The sequence below is a fragment of the Macrotis lagotis genome, chromosome 2 (genome assembly GCF_037893015.1).
Source record: "Macrotis lagotis isolate mMagLag1 chromosome 2, bilby.v1.9.chrom.fasta, whole genome shotgun sequence".
NCBI classification, from domain to species: domain Eukaryota; kingdom Metazoa; phylum Chordata; class Mammalia; order Peramelemorphia; family Peramelidae; genus Macrotis; species Macrotis lagotis.
Genome location: NC_133659.1, coordinates 338,344,173 through 338,361,265, shown reverse-complemented (window position 1 = coordinate 338,361,265; position 17,093 = coordinate 338,344,173). Strand labels below are relative to the sequence as shown.

General features: G+C 43.3%; 1 long non-coding RNA gene across 3 annotated transcripts; it reads right to left on the bottom strand.

The window, feature by feature from the left end:
• Nucleotides 1–7,160: 7,160 nt before the first annotated feature.
• Nucleotides 7,161–16,208, bottom strand: LOC141511817 (uncharacterized). Of its 3 annotated transcripts, XR_012475424.1 has the most exons (5): nucleotides 16,000–16,208; nucleotides 15,605–15,757; nucleotides 12,301–12,450; nucleotides 9,552–9,669; nucleotides 7,161–7,331 (listed from the first exon to the last, which is right to left on the bottom strand). It is a non-coding gene; the product is annotated as an uncharacterized LOC141511817 (long non-coding RNA). The 3 variants fall into 3 exon arrangements; XR_012475423.1 differs by having other exon boundaries at nucleotides 15,605–16,208; XR_012475425.1 differs by lacking the exon at nucleotides 12,301–12,450 and having other exon boundaries at nucleotides 15,605–16,208.
• Nucleotides 16,209–17,093: the final 885 nt, after the last annotated feature.

Here is a 17,093-nt window from a genome sequence, read left to right as displayed (position 1 = left end):
GCCCCTGGCTTTAGAGACCAGTGAGTCCAATCCCTTCATTTTATTAATGAGGAAATAAGTTCAGGGAAGAGAAGTGATTTGCTCAGGGTCACAGAGCTAGTAAGCATTGTCCCCCCCACCTGCCCTACCCCACTGCAATGCTCCTTCTGCTACACCACACTGCCATTCCAATCTGGACCTGGGCTAACCCAGTTGGAAAGTCTTCCACTGTGGAGTAATTCATTAGAAAGTAGCATCAGAACCTGAGCTGAATAAACATATCTACCCCATCACCACCACCACCACCACCACCACCACCACTTCAATGTGTTGTCAGCGGTAGGAAAGAGAGACTATAGAATCAGGGGATATGAAGAAGCCCCCTCCCCTGCCCAGACCAGGGCTTGTGAGGAATATGTGGGTGTTTGGGTTCCCAAGAATGTGAAGAGAGGATTGTTAGTTTACATTGCAAAGACTAGGGTCTGCCTATATTGTTGCCTATGGGCAGGTATCGAGTTAAGATATTTGATCCAAAACTGTCCCTCCTGTTTTGAAGTTAAGCTGGAGTCTGGGCCTAGCTATTCTTGCTCATTAGTATAATGAGTGTGGGGGAGTGGGGGGAGGTGTATAGGAATTGATGTATCAATTAAATTGTGACCCCAACCTAAGATTGGCATGAGGGGGCAGGACCAAAGTCTTTCAAACCGCATAAAACCTTCCTTTCTAGGATTTCCTCACTTCTCTCTCCCACTATGAGAGAGGTGTGCCATTTTTGTTAAGATATCCTTGTAAGACATTTTAATCACTCTGGACTAAATATTCATGAGCCATTTATAACAACTTGGGGGGGCTCATCTCAGGTTATTAGTGTAAATCTCTTTACCTAGTATTTTCTTAGAGGAACACAAAGAAAATAATGCACACAAATGGCTTGATTTCAAGCCCACTTTCTTGGTTTTCTTTGCTGGGGAAATATCTCACATTCCTGGTAAGATTGGCCTGGGTTTGGAGCCAAAAGTGATTGAAATGTGTTCAAATTGAAAAGAGTTCAAATCTGTTCAGAAACTTAATGATTACCTAGCTGAGTGACCTTGGGCAAGTCATTTAACACAATTGCCTGGCAAAAACAAAAATAAGTATTTATATGTTAAGTATGGCTAGTAGCTAAACATATTTATGTATAGAAGTTTCTAGCTATATATGTGAATTTGGAATATTTTGGAGATATATATATGTATATATACATATATATATATATTTGAAAACTGGGTTGCTTTGAAGTAAAAAACTTACGTAATTTGAGAAAGATAAACAAAAGAAAAATAATTTGAGATTTTTCTGTGCAGTCTCCTGGCCAAAAGAAGGCATTTATTTTCTGTAAAATTCAATAGGCTTAGAAGGTGGGTTCTCTAGGCCAGGGGAATCTGATACACCATCTTTATATAGAGATAGAGTAGGTATGATTTCAGACAAAGGGATGTCTCTAGTAAGAGGCAGGAGATGAGGCTTGTAAAGATAAAAGTAGTTCCAGTCATAGTTAGTACTGTAATGCCAGTCATAGTTAGAACACCTGGTTTTAGCAAAGGCCCAGGAAGGACACTCAGAGCTGTAGGCAGGGGGTTCATTAATTGGGACCCATTAAGACTATAATTGGAATTTGTGAATTGGACTCACTGAAAGTTCTCATTCTAAAATTAGTTCTATTTTAGATCATGGGACTTTTAATCAATTTTCTCTTATGTCAGCTACCAGGATGTCAGCAAAAAGGAAGTGTTACTGAGTTGGTGTGTTGTTCTTGGAGCCAAGGAAGCCAATGGGCTGGAGATGTCAGATGACACAGATGTGCAGTCGAAGGGGCAGCTTGTCAGTATGGACTGAGGCTGGGCCCTTTTGACTTGATTTCCCCTAGTTGACATATGAATAATGTCTCACCTGAAAGAATAAATCTGGCCTAAGACACTTGACTAACCACATGACCTCTGCCTGGACACTGATGTTCAATAATTATATCTATAAAGGAATTTCCTTTTGATATCCTGGATCTTCATAGTAACTAAGCAAGCCAGGAGAAAAAAAGTTTTAGGTGAATTGGATTTAACAGCCAGAGAGGTCAGGTGTGTGGCTCTGACACTGGCTGTCAGCTACATGTGAAGCTAGGAATTAAGTTTCCTTCATTTTTATGTTAGGGGGATATTTAAGTAAGAAGAGAAAAGGGAAATTCTTAGGATAATTACAATCTCAAGGTCTGATTTAGGGAAAGGAATGTGAGTCAGATAAGTGTATCAGGAAAAGGAAAATATGAGAATATTTGGGGAAAAATTCATTTTGATTAAGGTTGTTTGAGTCATTATTGTGATGAGAGCAAAAGGTTAAAAATATGTAATACAAGCTTAAGTTAATGTGGTAATTCTCTGGAGTTTACTCATGCAGTAAAACACTGATGGAAGTTTATTGTGTTGAAGTGAAGTATGTATGTCAACAGGACAGTGAGTAAGGCAAAATGGCAATTGTAATAAGCTCCAGAATCTCATTGTCTTGTGATGAAAATGTGTGCTTTGGTCTGAGTAAAATATTAAGCAGTTTCTTTACCAGAACAAGATTTTAACAAGTCACCAGAGCTGGAAAGGACCTTTTTGGAACAGATTCAGAAGATGCAGAAGGACAGGGGATGTCTCCAGGGGAGAAGAGAAGAGAGGAGAGACACTGGACCTGTTCATCTCCACCATCTCTCACCTATGTGTACATTGTTTAGTGGGGGGGGGGGGGAGTCTGTACCTGTAACCTCCTCTTGATTCCGAAAGTGTTGGGTGGAATGGTTATGTCCTACATGAGATAGCATATCTTATCTAGGGAGAGTCCTATCTCTGATGTAGACAATGGGGTATTAGTAATGATGGGAGGAGCGTCTAGCTGGCAGAAGTCAATGCCCAGTCTTTTGGTGCAGCTAACTGTTGGACTTGTGGTGGTCCACAGAAATCTGAGAATTGACCTTGGGTGCCAGTCCCCCTGAGTCTGGCCTAGATTCTCAGTTCCTGGTCAGAAGTGCACTGTGGCACAGGATTCTGGTCCAGAGGAGAGAAACACCAGTGGCATATGACTGAGTCAGGGTGACTATTGCTTATACCAGTCTGGCCAGGATATTTTCCTGAGGAGTAGAAAATGTCTGTGGACACAACCAGAAGCAGGGCACACATATTCTGGACTATACAACTTACAGAGATAGGTGGACTGAGACTCGTGAGATGCAATGATGGGACCTGGATCCCTTGTAAAGATGCGCAAACTGGGGGACTTGTTTAAGGGAAATGGTGATTATTAATTAGTTTGGACTTGGAAGGAAAGTGCAGAAATGGCCATTTGCAAGAAAAATAACTTAAGGAACATCACTAGGTATATTAGCTATTCTTGGGGTTGGTCCAATGGCACAAAATCAGGGATGTATTTTGATCAATTTTGGAGCCAGGAAGACCTATCTAAAGGCATTGGTATAAAAACTTGCTAGTGAAAAGAGGTACAGGAAGTTTGGAAATGTACCTATTATCATGATGATTATGTGGCTTATTTAGGAGGGTCCGTTGGAAGTAAGAATGAATAGTATTATCCATTTGTTGGAAACCAGAAAACTATTCCTGGAAGACCAACCAGCACTAAAGGGACATTATTGGATTTATGGGACTACTGCCTACACCCATTTGTCCAAAGGGTTGGTCAGGGAGTTGATATCTAGAACTAAGGGCCTCCTCCCTGGGCACAGGTTGGGAGTTGGGGCTATGGAACCCCAGTTTATATCCTGATTAGATTCTAAGCTGTAGTGGAAGCAATTACCAATTAGACAGCTAGGGCCCTGGTCTTGCTGGCTGGCTAAGCCATGCAAATAAATCTGTTGATTGGAGAAGGGGTTTGTGGTAAATTGAATCTATCAAGTTACTGCCTAAAGATAAATGTCAATAGGCAAGTAGGAAAAGACATCAGAAAGTTGGCATGTGCTCCCTGATGACGAGGAAGTGAAAAAATCTTAATAGAAGAAACAGTCAGTTATGTCAATAGCAAGAATTGTGATTCAAGAACAAAATCACTAATAAGGTGTGGAACCCCAAATTCTTATAAAAAATAAAAAGGGGGAAATGGGAGGAATATCTGGGTGTTTTGGTTCCCAAGAATGTGAAAGGAGGATTGTTGGTTTACTTACAAAGACTAGGGTCTGCCTATGTTGCTGCTTATGGGCAGGTACCAAGTTAAGATAAAAGATTTAGCCTCCATTTGATCAAAAGCTGCCCCACCTGTTCTGAAGTTCACCTGGAGCCTTGACCTTCTCCTTTGCACTTGCTCAAAGAGAGCTAGCTGTTCTGGCTCATTAGCATAATGGGGGGGGGTGTATAGGAACCAACGTATCCATTAGATTAGCAACCCCAGCCTATGGTTGGCATGAAGGGGCAGGAACAAGGCCTTTCAAACTGCATAAAAGACCTTCCACTTCCAGGATTTCTTGCCCTTCTCAAGAGGTGTACTATTTTGTTAAGATATTTTATAATTTAATTTTTTTGCAAGGCAATGGGGTTAAATGGCTTGCCCAAGGCCACACAGCTAGGTCATTATTAAGTGTCTGAGGCCGGATTTGAACTCAGGTCCTCCAGGCTCCAGGGCCGGTGCTCCATTCACTGTGCCACCTAGCCACCCCTTGTTAAGATATTTTATAACAGACTCAAGGGGATGGAGTCTAGCAGCAAATCAATGGGAGACTGGAGTGTGCATTCATGCCTCTTTGTCTTAGACAGAAATAAGAGGAGGAAAAAGGTTGGTGGAGAGTCCAAGCTCTCTACTTTTCTAGCTATGTTGGCCCTAAGTTAACTCTATGGTCATAGCAACCAAGGATGCCAAGACCCTGAGAGAACATTGGTTTCCTACTAAGTGGGCCCTCAGGTGCCAGAAGAAACTTGTTGGGGATGTCTAATGAGTGCACACAAAGAAATACTTGGCCAAAGGAGTCCTCAGCTGATGACAGAATTTCCAACTCCTCTAACATCATAAATGGCCCTTTGCAGCCAAATGGGCTCCTTTATCTTGATTTTCTTCTCCACTGTGCTTTGCTCAACTGGACACAGAGTCATGTGCCCAGCCAGACTTGCAAACAGGGAAAATAGGTTAGAGAGTAGGATGAGAGCGTGACCCCAAGCAGCCGTGCTCCATCCTGATGATAAGGAAGATGTTGGCCTCAAGAGACAGACTTTTGGGGCTGCAGGAATTGGGGGGACCCAGGCTCACCTTTTTGTGGATGATGAGAAGGGGGCGCTTCATTTCCTTTCAAAACTATCAACCCAACTATCACCCTTCAACCCATGAGCTTAAAAAAGGGCCTCAGAGTCAAATGCATGCAGAGAAAAGGAGGGAGTTGCCAAGGTCCCACAGTAAACTAGGGGTGCTTTCCTCCACATTGTATTGAATAGTGACTTTGTGTAAGATGACAACTTGGAGAGTGGGAAAGAATAATCTGGAAATGTTAAGAAAGGATTCGTCTGTCTCCGAAAGACTCTCCCATGAAGGACCCAGGCTCTTAAATCTGGGTTTTAGAATTTAATAGCCAGGAAATCATGAGCAAGTCACTTCCCACTCTGTTTCTTTATCTAAAATATAGGATATTGGACTTGAGAAATGCCAAGATCCTACAGTGAACTTGGGCCAATGAGGAAAATACAGTACAGTAGAAGATTGGACCTCAAAATAATCAGAGCTATCAAGAAATAAAATGAACTGCCTTTGCAGGTAGTGAGTTCATCATTTCTGGAACTAGTCAAACAAAGACCAACTAATTCCTGCTTTAGGTGAAAGGTACAGTTTCTCATTTTCACTCCTCTCTTGGGTCTTTTAGAGTTCTTGAGAGGCTAAGATTCTATTAGTCACTGCCCTTTAAGACGACATGCTTCCCAACACCATGATGAGAGCAGGCACCATTCTAGAACCAGCTCCAGACTTATATTTTCCAGGACCTTGTCAGTCAGAACCTGCACCCAGAGAGCTGGATCATCCTGCCAATGAGATCCCAGCTCCCCCCTCCCTCTCTCAGGAAGGCCCCAGACCAGCCCAAGGCCCTGGGTCCTCAGGTTCTTTCTCTTGATGCCATGACTCAGGATTTGGAGGACTAAGCACAATTTTTCCCAGACAAAGGGGTGAGGCCATGTATGAAGGTCTGCTGAGTATGCTTATGGCTGGAAGGAATCCCATTTATCCTTCATCCTGAAGTACCCAGAAGACAAGGACTATTTGGATATAACAACAAATATTCACAATGACAATAAATATCTTAATCAACAATTGTTGAATGTGGTTGCTAAATAAAAGCAGCATAAAAACTAGAGGAGATCAGGAGGGGCACTCAAGACTAGAAGATGTCTTTCTTTTTATAAAAAAAAATAGTATTTTATTTGTTTTCCAATTATACACAATAGTAGTTTCTACCTTTCATTTTCTGAAGGTTTTGAATTTTGCAATCTTTCCTCCACCCTCCCTTCCCTCCCCCAACCCTCCACAGAAGGCTGTCTGGTAATCTTTACCTTTTCTCCATGCTATACATTGACTGAAATTGAATGTGTGGAGAGAGAAATCATCTCCTTGAGGAGAAAATAAAATATTAGAGATAGCAAAATTATGAGGCACATAAGACACTTTTTTATTAAAAAAAATTGAAGGTAATAGACTTTGGTCTTTGTTAAAACTCCACAATTCTTTCCCTGGATACAGATAGCATTCTCCATGGCAGATTGCCCAAAATCGTGCCTGATTGTTGCACTGATGGAATGAGCGAGTCCATCAAGGTTGATCATCACCCCCACATTGCTTAGGGTGAACAATGTTTTTCTGATTCTGCTCATTAGAGGAAGTCTTTCTGGAGGAGATGACCCTGGAGAAGAAGTGTAGATGTTCTACACCTGCTGTTTGGGCAGGATAGCCCAGGATCCTGTGACTTCCCCTACATTCCCTCTTCCCTCACCTGCTTAATTCCCCCAGTTAAAAATTTCCTTCTCAATCTTCTGTTCTCCATATCTCTAAAGGGACCTTGAACTGTCTCTACCCCACCAGGAGTGTATCAATTCCTGGCTCTGTAACTGTGGATTCTGCCTCACATGGGAATAGGATTGAAAAAGGACCCAAGATAGCTGACATCTCAGTTCAGACACCATCTTTTATTGTGCACATAAATTGTTGAAGAGAAGAAAGATGGATACGTAATGAAGGGGAGAAGGAAGAGATTATGTTCCTTCTAACCCTAAAGCTTATGTGGTATGATCTCATGATGCCTCAATGAAAGAGAGCAGAAGACTGGAGTGGGACCAAGCAAGATCATGGAAGCATGGAATCTGGAGAAGAAAGATATAGGTTATTAAAAATAAATAATCAGGAGTTGAGAGGCCACTGTATCAATCCCTCCCTCTCCATGGACCCCTCTATATTATGAAGGACTTGGATTAAATCATCTCTATAAACTGAGTCACCTCATCCTGTTTGCCTCAGTTTCTGTATCTCTAAAATGATCTGGGGAAGAAAATGACAAACCACTCCAATATCTTTGTCAAGAAAAACTCTGCAAGGGGTCATAAATGAAAAGCTCTGTGAGATGTTCTAATCCTAATGAATGATGAGGTGTCTATGAAAGGCAACTAGAGGGCGCCACAGAGTACTGACCCTGAACCAGGAAGACCCAAGTTCAAATCCAACATTTGGACCTTGGACAAGTCTTTCTTCTGCTCTGGTCTGCCTCAGTTTCCTCATCTATGAAATGGATATTATGATAGCACCTATCTCCCAAGATTGCTTTGAGAAGCTAATGAGATAACATGCTTAAAGGCACTGCAGGAACAATAGCTATTTTCACAGTCTTTCTCGTAATACAGTTGTGAACAATCACAAATCTTTTGCTTCCTTTCTCAGTTCTGCCTTTGCCTAGCTTTGTGACCTTGGGGGAGTTAATTGCCATATCTGTATCTTTGCAAAAATCAGAATGATACCTCTTTTCCTGCTTGCCCCCGAGGGTTTGGTGGGGATCCAGAGAGACAATGACAGAGGAAGCACCTTGGACAGGGAAATGCCACCAGCTGACTCCAGATTCTGCCTGAACTGGAATTTGGGTCCCATCCGTCCTATGAGGCTTCAGGCAAGAACATGTGGGAGGGAGTCCCTGGGGGGGACCTCAGCAGATGCTGAAGCTTTGGAAAGGAAGGTTTGACAGCTGATGCTATTTAGGGATGAGGAGGAAGGAGAAGTCTCTTACTGGCTGCTGGCAGAAGACTTTCACAAATCTCTAAAGAAGTTTAGAAATCTGTTCTTTGGGGAAGAGAGCCCTGCATAAGTGAGAATAGATTCGATTCCATTGAACCAGCATCTAACTCTGGACTAGAGCATAAATACTTAATCATGAACTGAGGCTCAAAAAAGAAAAGTCTCAGGGAGGTGGTCATGAGCCAAGATTCCCTTTGGGTCCTCTGGCCTCCAAACCAGAGCTCTTAGGACAGGAGATACAAGAAAATCATGAAGGTGGGGCTCCTAGCTTACTTAATATTTGTCATTCTCCAGGGCTGGGCACAATGTCTCCTCCCTGGAAGGGGCTTACCAAAGGTTCCCCTGCCAAATCTAAACCATGCTTCAAGAAGCCAGCTCCTACCCACCTGAACCTTGGCCTCTACCCACATTCTCAGCTTCTGTCTTCTGCCAGAAGCCCAGTCCCCAATTCTCTATCATCATTTACAAAGCTTCCCTTGAAGTGATGCCTCTCTCCCCTTCTAACACCCACTGGGCTCCCTCCATCATAATGTGCTTTGCTTGAGAGAAGAGATTATCTTGCTTGCCTTCATTTATGTCCTCTGAACTTAACTCAGTTCCTTAAAAAAAAAAAAAGTCTTACCATCCATTATCACTGAAGAGGAGTGAAAAATGATCCCTGGCCCAAAAGAGCTTAGACTAACCCAGTGGGAGAAATGTAAACAGAGCAAACAGCCCCAAGACAGTCAAAAGCATCAGATTAAGTGAAGGCAATTGAGGACTGGGTGAAAGGGTCCTGTCTGACCACCTCTGATTGCCAGGGTCCCAGACCCTCAGGATCCTGGATCTTCTGACAATGGCTTACCTGAGGAAACAAGGGACAGCTCTACCCTGTCAAATACAAGTCTCTTTACTTTCCAACCTTTTGGTGTTCTACAGGAAGCCTTTGGGTACACCCTAAGTCTCACCTGGCTTAGTTCTAAGCTTTCTCTGCTACACACCTCTGCTTCTCCACCTCAGTGTAAAACACCAAACTGATTAACCATGACTGCCTCCCCCTCCATCCAGGGCCATCTCCAGTTGTGCTGATGCATATCTGGCCACTGGACCCAGGAGGCTCTGGAGGAGAAAGTGAGGCTGGTGCCTTAACACTGCTCCCCTCACTCAAATCCAGTTCACTTGCTTGTCACGGCATCATCTCCCTGAGATCATGGTTTTCTTCCAGAACGAAAGACAAGCATCAGCACCAACATCAATCATCAAAACACAAAGCTGGAAGTCTGCTTTCCCCCACCCACCCACACGTTTAATGTGTGACCTACAGGCAGCCTGAGTCCAGAAGAGAAGCTGGGACCCTGGGGGGGACTGGTGAAAGCAACTCTTGTTTTCCTGCTCCAGGTCACGGCTGCAAGATTTCCAGCCACTTCAGGAGTGGAGATACTGTAGAAACAAAACACAAAAACCTCTACCTTGTTCAGTCATTTTTCTATCACATCTGACTCCTTTTGAAACTCCTTTTAGGGGATTTCTTGGCAAAGATACTTGGAATATCTGTACATAGCAAGTTATTTAGGTTTTTTGGGGGGGGAGGTTTGTTTTTGTGGGGCAGTGGGGTTGTGACTTGCCCAAGGTCACACAGCTAATATGTGTCAAATGTTTGAAACAAGACTTGAACTCGGGACCTCTTGACTCCAGAGCCAATGTTTTATCCATTTCACCACTTAGCTGTCCCCATATGGCCTAGACTGGAATGGAAGGCATCCCTGTTGAGGAGAGTTACAAAAGGACACACAGACTGAGATTTTAATAATATAAGGAACTGCTCCCAGGTGAGCAATCTCCCTCTACCAATGCAGATTGCCACCTTCTCAACGACTGTTGAGCCAAAGTTGGCAAATGGGAATCCTCTTCTTCTCCAAGCTGCTTTGACTTTCTGTTAAACCTAGCCATAGAAGGAAGCTCAGAGGCTGCCTAGTCTGACTGAACCCTACTGCAATAATTCAGCTTCAACAGAATAGACATCTGGCCTAAGGCAGGGCCAGCAGCTCCCAGAAGCCCCTTCCTGCTATTTTTAAAGGGAAATGGCACTATGGGAGTCCCCAACACTACTGATTACAAAACCTAAGCAATAGCCACAGCACCTGCTTCACACTCATTTCCTCCCATTTTGCTGCTCCTCCCAGGAAAGTGAAGTCCCGGCGGCTTCTAGCCCAACCTGGCTCCGTCCCTTGGTGGTGCTTCCCTTGTGGGCCTGGAAATTGATAGAGCCCCAGAAAGAGATCTTCAGGAACAAGAAGGTAATTTGGCTGGGCGCATTGGGGGCTAACGATATTAACTTCCCAGAGTGGATGCTGAGCCGCAATGTCAGAATTAAGAGACGGAGCCTTGCGGCTATATTGATTATGCATCTTTATAACATAAAATCAAATCCTGTCTGTGGATGGTATAAATGACTCCGACTGGCGAGCCAGGGCTGGTGCCGCCATCACACCCCGTTATTCCTGAGATTGGGTCTATTTATTTTGCAAAGAAGACGTCAGCCCATGGCATCGCTCTCCCTGAGACAATTTAAAAGGTATCAACAGTTTAAATGACATTTTCACCTTCAGCAAATACATCTTTGCCTGCCAGGAATGGTGATGCTATCAGGAGCAGGCAATCTCTGGTACAGTCATGTCAGAAATAGGTGTCAACTCTCATTACATTCTCAAGTATAAATCCCACTTATCAGCCAGCTCGGAGGCCCCAGCGTTCAAACAAACCTATTTGGACCTGATTGTACCCGGCCTCATCCTCCCTGGTGGGATGAGAGATTGGGCAGGGACGTGGTCCATGTGTCCACCACCTGGGTGCTCATTGGCCAAACGAAACGGCAGGCATCTTCTTCAGCTTTTAGTCACAGTGGAAAGTGATGCTCTCTAGTATCCAAACTTATAATTACTGTGAATGGTGAGTCTGCCTTCCTATTTGCCTCCATGCTTTAGAGCCAAGAAATTGTTTATTTTCCAAAGGAGATAATACCTCGGACGCGAAGCAATAAGACATCTCAAGGTCATGGAGCTCAATTAGTTTAACAGAGGTCTTTGTTATTATTGCAAACAATGGAAACCAAGCAACAGAATCAACAATTTGTGGTCTTTAGTGAGCACCCAGTGTATACAGTGGTACTTTGCAGTCTACTGTTCTAGCAAAGATACATCTACTGAAACAGAGATTTAGAGAATCAATCAGTTACTAATCATTTATTCATCATCTACTGTATCCAAAGTGTTGGAGATATGAAGACAAAAGCAAAACAGACCCTACTCTTGAGAAGCTTACACTTTATTGAGGGGGACTATATGTGAAGCGGAGATGGAGAAGAAATAGGAGAAGAAAGGAGAGGAAAGGGGAAGAGAGGAGAAGGAAAAAGAGAGGAGGACCACAGAAGGGAAGAGAGAGGAAGGGAAGGGAGTAGTGGAGAATAAAGGAAGGGAAAAGGAAAGAGAGAGACAGAGATGCAGAGAGATGGAGACAGAGGAAGAGAAAGACCAAGAGTCAGGGGGGATGATATACAACAAAAATGGGGTGGGGGGGAATGAAACAATACACCAATGCAAGCATATAAAGAGGCATAAGCAACTGGAGGAATTCAGCAAAGTAGAGACTTGAATGATTCCAAGTATTACTACAAGATGGTAAATAAATATAAAATGGATTATCTCAGTTGGACAAGAGATCATTGCAGACTGAAGTCATCTGGAAAGGCTTCAGTAGAAAAGGAGGCACCTCCCTGCTTTAAAGGAGAAAAAGAAGATTCAATTTAAATGATTTTCCCCAAGTCTTGCCAAACACTGAGGAAAGAGTATTGCTTCCACAACACTATCTTGTGTTCAAGTGCATATCAGTCAGAATTAGATGCAAAGAGGTCACAGTCTCCTTCCTATTTCTTCCCATAACCAGAAACCTCTCTTACTTTGTTCCATTTCATACCAATGGGTAGAGACAGATGTCAACTGCCACAATTGTGTTGGATCTCAAGGCAAGCATAGGAAATGTCACCTATAGAAGCCCCAGCTCCCCACCACTCACCAGAGGCATGAAGTAGGGTTGGGCTTGGGCTCCTCTCCACTTCCTATTCCAGTCTGTGCCCTCTTCCAACTTTATACCTGTTTGTAATCTTATGCCCCAGGCCTTAAGTCTTCAGTCAGGCTGCTCAGACATCCAATCCAGGCTTAATTTCTTCCACCAATTCACCAGGAATAAGGAAATGGGAAAAAAGCATTTATTCATCTTTTATTATATGTTAAACATTGAACAGAGATAGAGCTAGAGACAGAGACAGAGTCCCAGAATCCCTCAAAGAATTCATAGTCTAATTAGGAAAGCCATAGAAAGCCCCAGGAGTCCTCTGGGTAGACCCAAAAGTCCTCAGCTCCAGCTTCCATTTACATAAGGTCCTATATCACACTTTCATAAGAAAACCTTTAGTAATCCCTAAAGGCTGACAGATGTGAGATACCATCTCCCCTTCTGAAGAAGGCAGAGATCTTTTTCTCCTTGTGTTTGTAGCTAAACACCTGCAAAAATATACTAAAATTTTTCTCCTCTCCCTCTCTTTTTAACCCTTTAAAATCTGGCTTCTGACCTCATCATTCCATGGAAACTGCCCTCTCCAAAGTGCCCAAGACCTCTTAGTTGCCAAACCCAATGTCCTTTTCTCCATTCTCATTCTCCTTGACCCCTCTGAAGCCTTTGACATTCTTCTGGAAACTTTCTTCTCTCTCCTGGATCTCCTCCTCACTCTCTACCAGCTCCTTCTCTGTGTCCTTTGCTGGATCCTCCTTGAGATGACTCCCTCTATCTGTAGATGTTCCTCAGGGTTCTGTCTTGGACTTTCTTCCCTTCTCCCTATAACTTCATTTGGCAATCTCATCAGCAATCATGACTTTAATTAAAATCTCTGTGATGAAGATTCTCAAATCTCCATTTCCTGCCCCAATCTCTCTGCTGACCTCCAATCTCACATTTCCTACTGCCTTTCAGAGATCTTAAGTTGTATGTTTAGGGGCAACTAGGTGGCACAGTGGACAGAGCACTGATCCTGGAGTCAGGAGGACTTGAGTTCAAATCTATCTTCAGACACTTAATAATGATAATTACCTAGCTGTGTGATCCTGGGCAAGTCACTCAACCCCATTGCCTTGCAAAAAGAAAAAAGCCAAAATAGAAGCAAAAAAAACTGTGTGTTTAGTAGGCATCTTAAACCCAACATGTATAAAGTTGAACTCATTATCCTTCCCCCTAAACTTTACCTTCCCTCTCACTGTAGAGGGCAACTCCACATTGGACCCAAATGGTTATAGAGAAGAAAATGAAACTGAGGTCTTTGCACATAGCACCCCCTGACTCACATGCATGTTGTGGCATTACATCCCTGATGTCATGGTCTTTTTTGGAGAATGAAGAACAAACAATAGAGGGATCTACCACCCTCCTAGCTCCCCAAGCCCACAGCCTAGAAAATATTCTGGATTTCTCACTGTCTCTCACCCCCTCAAACCCAATTTAGAGTAAAGGCCTGTCTATTTTTGTCTCCTTTCTTCTCTGGCATTGCCACCACTTTGGTCCGGGTCCAAATCACCTCACCCCTGGATTATCGAAATAGCTGCCTGCCTCCTGACTCTCTAAACTCCAATCCATCTTCCATTCAACCGCTAAAGTAATTTTCCAAAAGTCTAGGTCTGACTATGTCTGACCCTTAACTCAATAAACTCCACTGGTTCTTTTATCCCCTCCAGGATAAAACACAAAATCCTCTGTTTGATATTCAGAGCCCTTTATAACCTAGCTCCCTCCTGCCTTTCCAGTGTCTTCAGTCCAATGACACTGATGTCCTGGCTGTTCCACAAACAAGACCCTTGGACTCTCAGCTCCAGGTATTCTCTCTAACCATCCCCCATACCCAGAATGCTCTCCCTTCTCTGCTCTGATTATAGCTCTCTTCTAGCTTTCTTCTACTAAAATCCCACCTTCTTTAGGAAACCTTTCCCAATCCCCCTTCATCCTAGAGCCTTTCCTCTGTTAATTATTTCCCATCGATCCTGAATTTAGCTTTTTTAAATATATATGTTTGCTTAACTTGATTATAAGCTCTTTGAGGGCAGGGTTCTTTTGCCTTTTTTCTTGTCATAAGGGTTTAGCACAGATGCTTAATAAATCTTTGGCGATAATAATGATATTTGTCCTTCCTTCTCAAAGAAGACCATTACATCAGAGGAGGACATGCATACATGTGAATTAATTCGAGTGAGAGAGTACTGGGCTAAGTCGCCAGCCTCACTTTGTCCTCCAGAGCCATCTGGATCCAGTGACCAGATATGGATCAGAATGACTAGAAATGACCCTGGATGTGAAGCAAACAGGGTGCCCAGGGTCACACAGCAACTAAGTGTCTGAGGCTAGATTTGATCCCAGGTCCTCCTGTCTTTGGGGCCAGCACTCAACCTAGTATGCCATCTAGCTGCCCTTAATAAATCTCTTTTAATTAATGTATATTAGTTGATTGAGCCCCCCATCCAGAGCACAGGGTCTTCCTATAATAGGCACATGATTGAATGACTTTTGAATTGCTCATTGTTGATACTTGGGGATAATCTCAGGGTACAAGTCACAAGTTGTTTCAATTTTCCAGTCTTCCATTGCTGGAAAAGTCAAGATCCCCAGAAATTCTGGAAAGCAAAGGTCTCCATTCTTGCACCCTGATTCTTAAGTTCATGGGCATCCTCCAATGAGCCCCCAATTTCAATGAAGTTCCTACCCCAGGGTTGGGCTGAAAGATGATGCAGCGATAGCAGACTAGTCCCAAGGAAGAGAAAATACACTGCAGAATCCCAAACTCAGCTAGATTAGAGACTATAATTGAGAGTTTGTATTTACATCTTGATTTCATTTCTCATAAATGAGAGCTGAAGCACATTTGCATAACTCTCCCCACCGAGTATGGTTGCAGGCTCCTCCAGGGGCTAGCTGCTCTCTCCACCGTCTTGCCTGGTCTAGCAAGATTCCTTCTCGTAAGCTTACTGATTTGATTATGGGATTGGAATAACGCTGCAGTCCTTCAGCATGTAATTTATTTAAACAGGACACAAGTAGACGCAAATGCAAGAGGAGCCGCCACTCTACCTGGAGGAACTAATTGGACACAAATTGAGATTTCAGGGTTTACAGATATTGCAAATGAAAAGTCCCCGCAGGGCGTCAATAAGAGTCCACTGACTCCTTTCATTCGGTCTGAATTAATCATGAGACAAAAAAAACAGGTTTGCTTTTTTAAATAAAACCATTCTAAGGCTCAGACATTTCATCTCTACTTGTGATTAAAATTCAAAATTACCTTGTAGATGCTTCTTCCCTCTGGGGCCAACCAGGACTCCCAGGCCTTAGTCTAATCAAATGGCGGAGCTGTAAAGGTGCTTGGAGATTATCCAGGCCAGAGTTTCTTCATGGTTTTTGTGCTTCCTGGACCCCTTCAGCAAACTGAACAAGTCTTCCCAGCACAGGATAAACAAGAATAAGGAAATCCATCATATTGAAATTGTTATCCAAATATTTTTTTTAAAAATTCATGGATGCCAGATTAAAAGTCCCTTCACTTCCCAGAGAAAACAGAGTCACAGAGAGGGCAAGGGATTTGCTCAGTCACACAGCAAACTAGCAACTGGACTAAGAGATAGAGGTTACAGCTTATAACTTTTTGCTTGGTATTCTTTCAAAAGCCAAATATTTCACCTTGGCCCTGACCTATCCTCTCCCAACATTGTCTTCATTTCACGGTTCACCGAGCTGTTTATCTTTCTGGGGCAAAAATGAAGTTGGGGATGGTAGAAACATTGGAGAGGGAGATGGTGGTGGTAGAAGCAAATGAGGCAGTCAGCCTCCCTGATTATGCCTCAGGAAAATCTAATTCAGGCAATACTTCACCTCTCCATGTAGGAGATGCCCACTTGGGACAGGAGGTATTATTCTCCAAGACACCCCTGCCCCGGTTTATTCCCTCATAAAACCAGTGACATCTGATGCCTCTTGAACCACACCTTAGGGAGAGAGAAGAATCACAGGGGAGACTCTCTTTATGTAATCATAAACCACATCATAGCTCCAATGGAAAGGGCAAGGGACAATTTCAAGGCCCCCAATAATGATCCCTTTTGTAAAATGAACCTCAGAATGTAGGGGTTGGAAGGGAGGATATCTGGCCCAATCCAGACCTGAATTAGGATATCCTCTACAACATCCCTGACCAGTGGCCCTGCAATCCTTCCTTGCAGCAGGGAGATCTAGCCTATTTTGAGACAGCTCTCATTTTTAGGAAAGGTTTTCAGACATAAATCTCAAATCAGCCATTCTAACTCCAGTTCCCAGTTCTGTCCCCCGGGACCAAGCCAAAGAAGGCTGGTCCCTTCTCTCCATGTTAACCCTTCTAATACTTTGAGACAATGATCACATTCCCCCCCTTAGCTTCTTCTCCAGAATGAGCATCCCTGAATCTCAAATGCCAAATGTACTTTTGCCAAAAAGACTATTCTATGAAAAACTAATACAGTGCAAGCACCCACAGGGGAGTCAGAAGAAGCAATGCAAGGACATTCTCAAGGTCTAAGAATTTGAGAATTTATTGGAAAGCATGAGAGACACTGGCACAGGACCTCCCAGCATGGTGTGCCCTCATTAGAGAGGGTGCTGAGCTCTATGAGTGAGGGAGGGCTGAAGCAGCTGAAAGGAACCAGGGGATACACAAGTTCAAAAACTCCACCCCAAGTGTTCACACAGGCTATTTGTGCCCGACCTGTAGTAGAACATTCTGAGTTTGTATTGGTCTGATC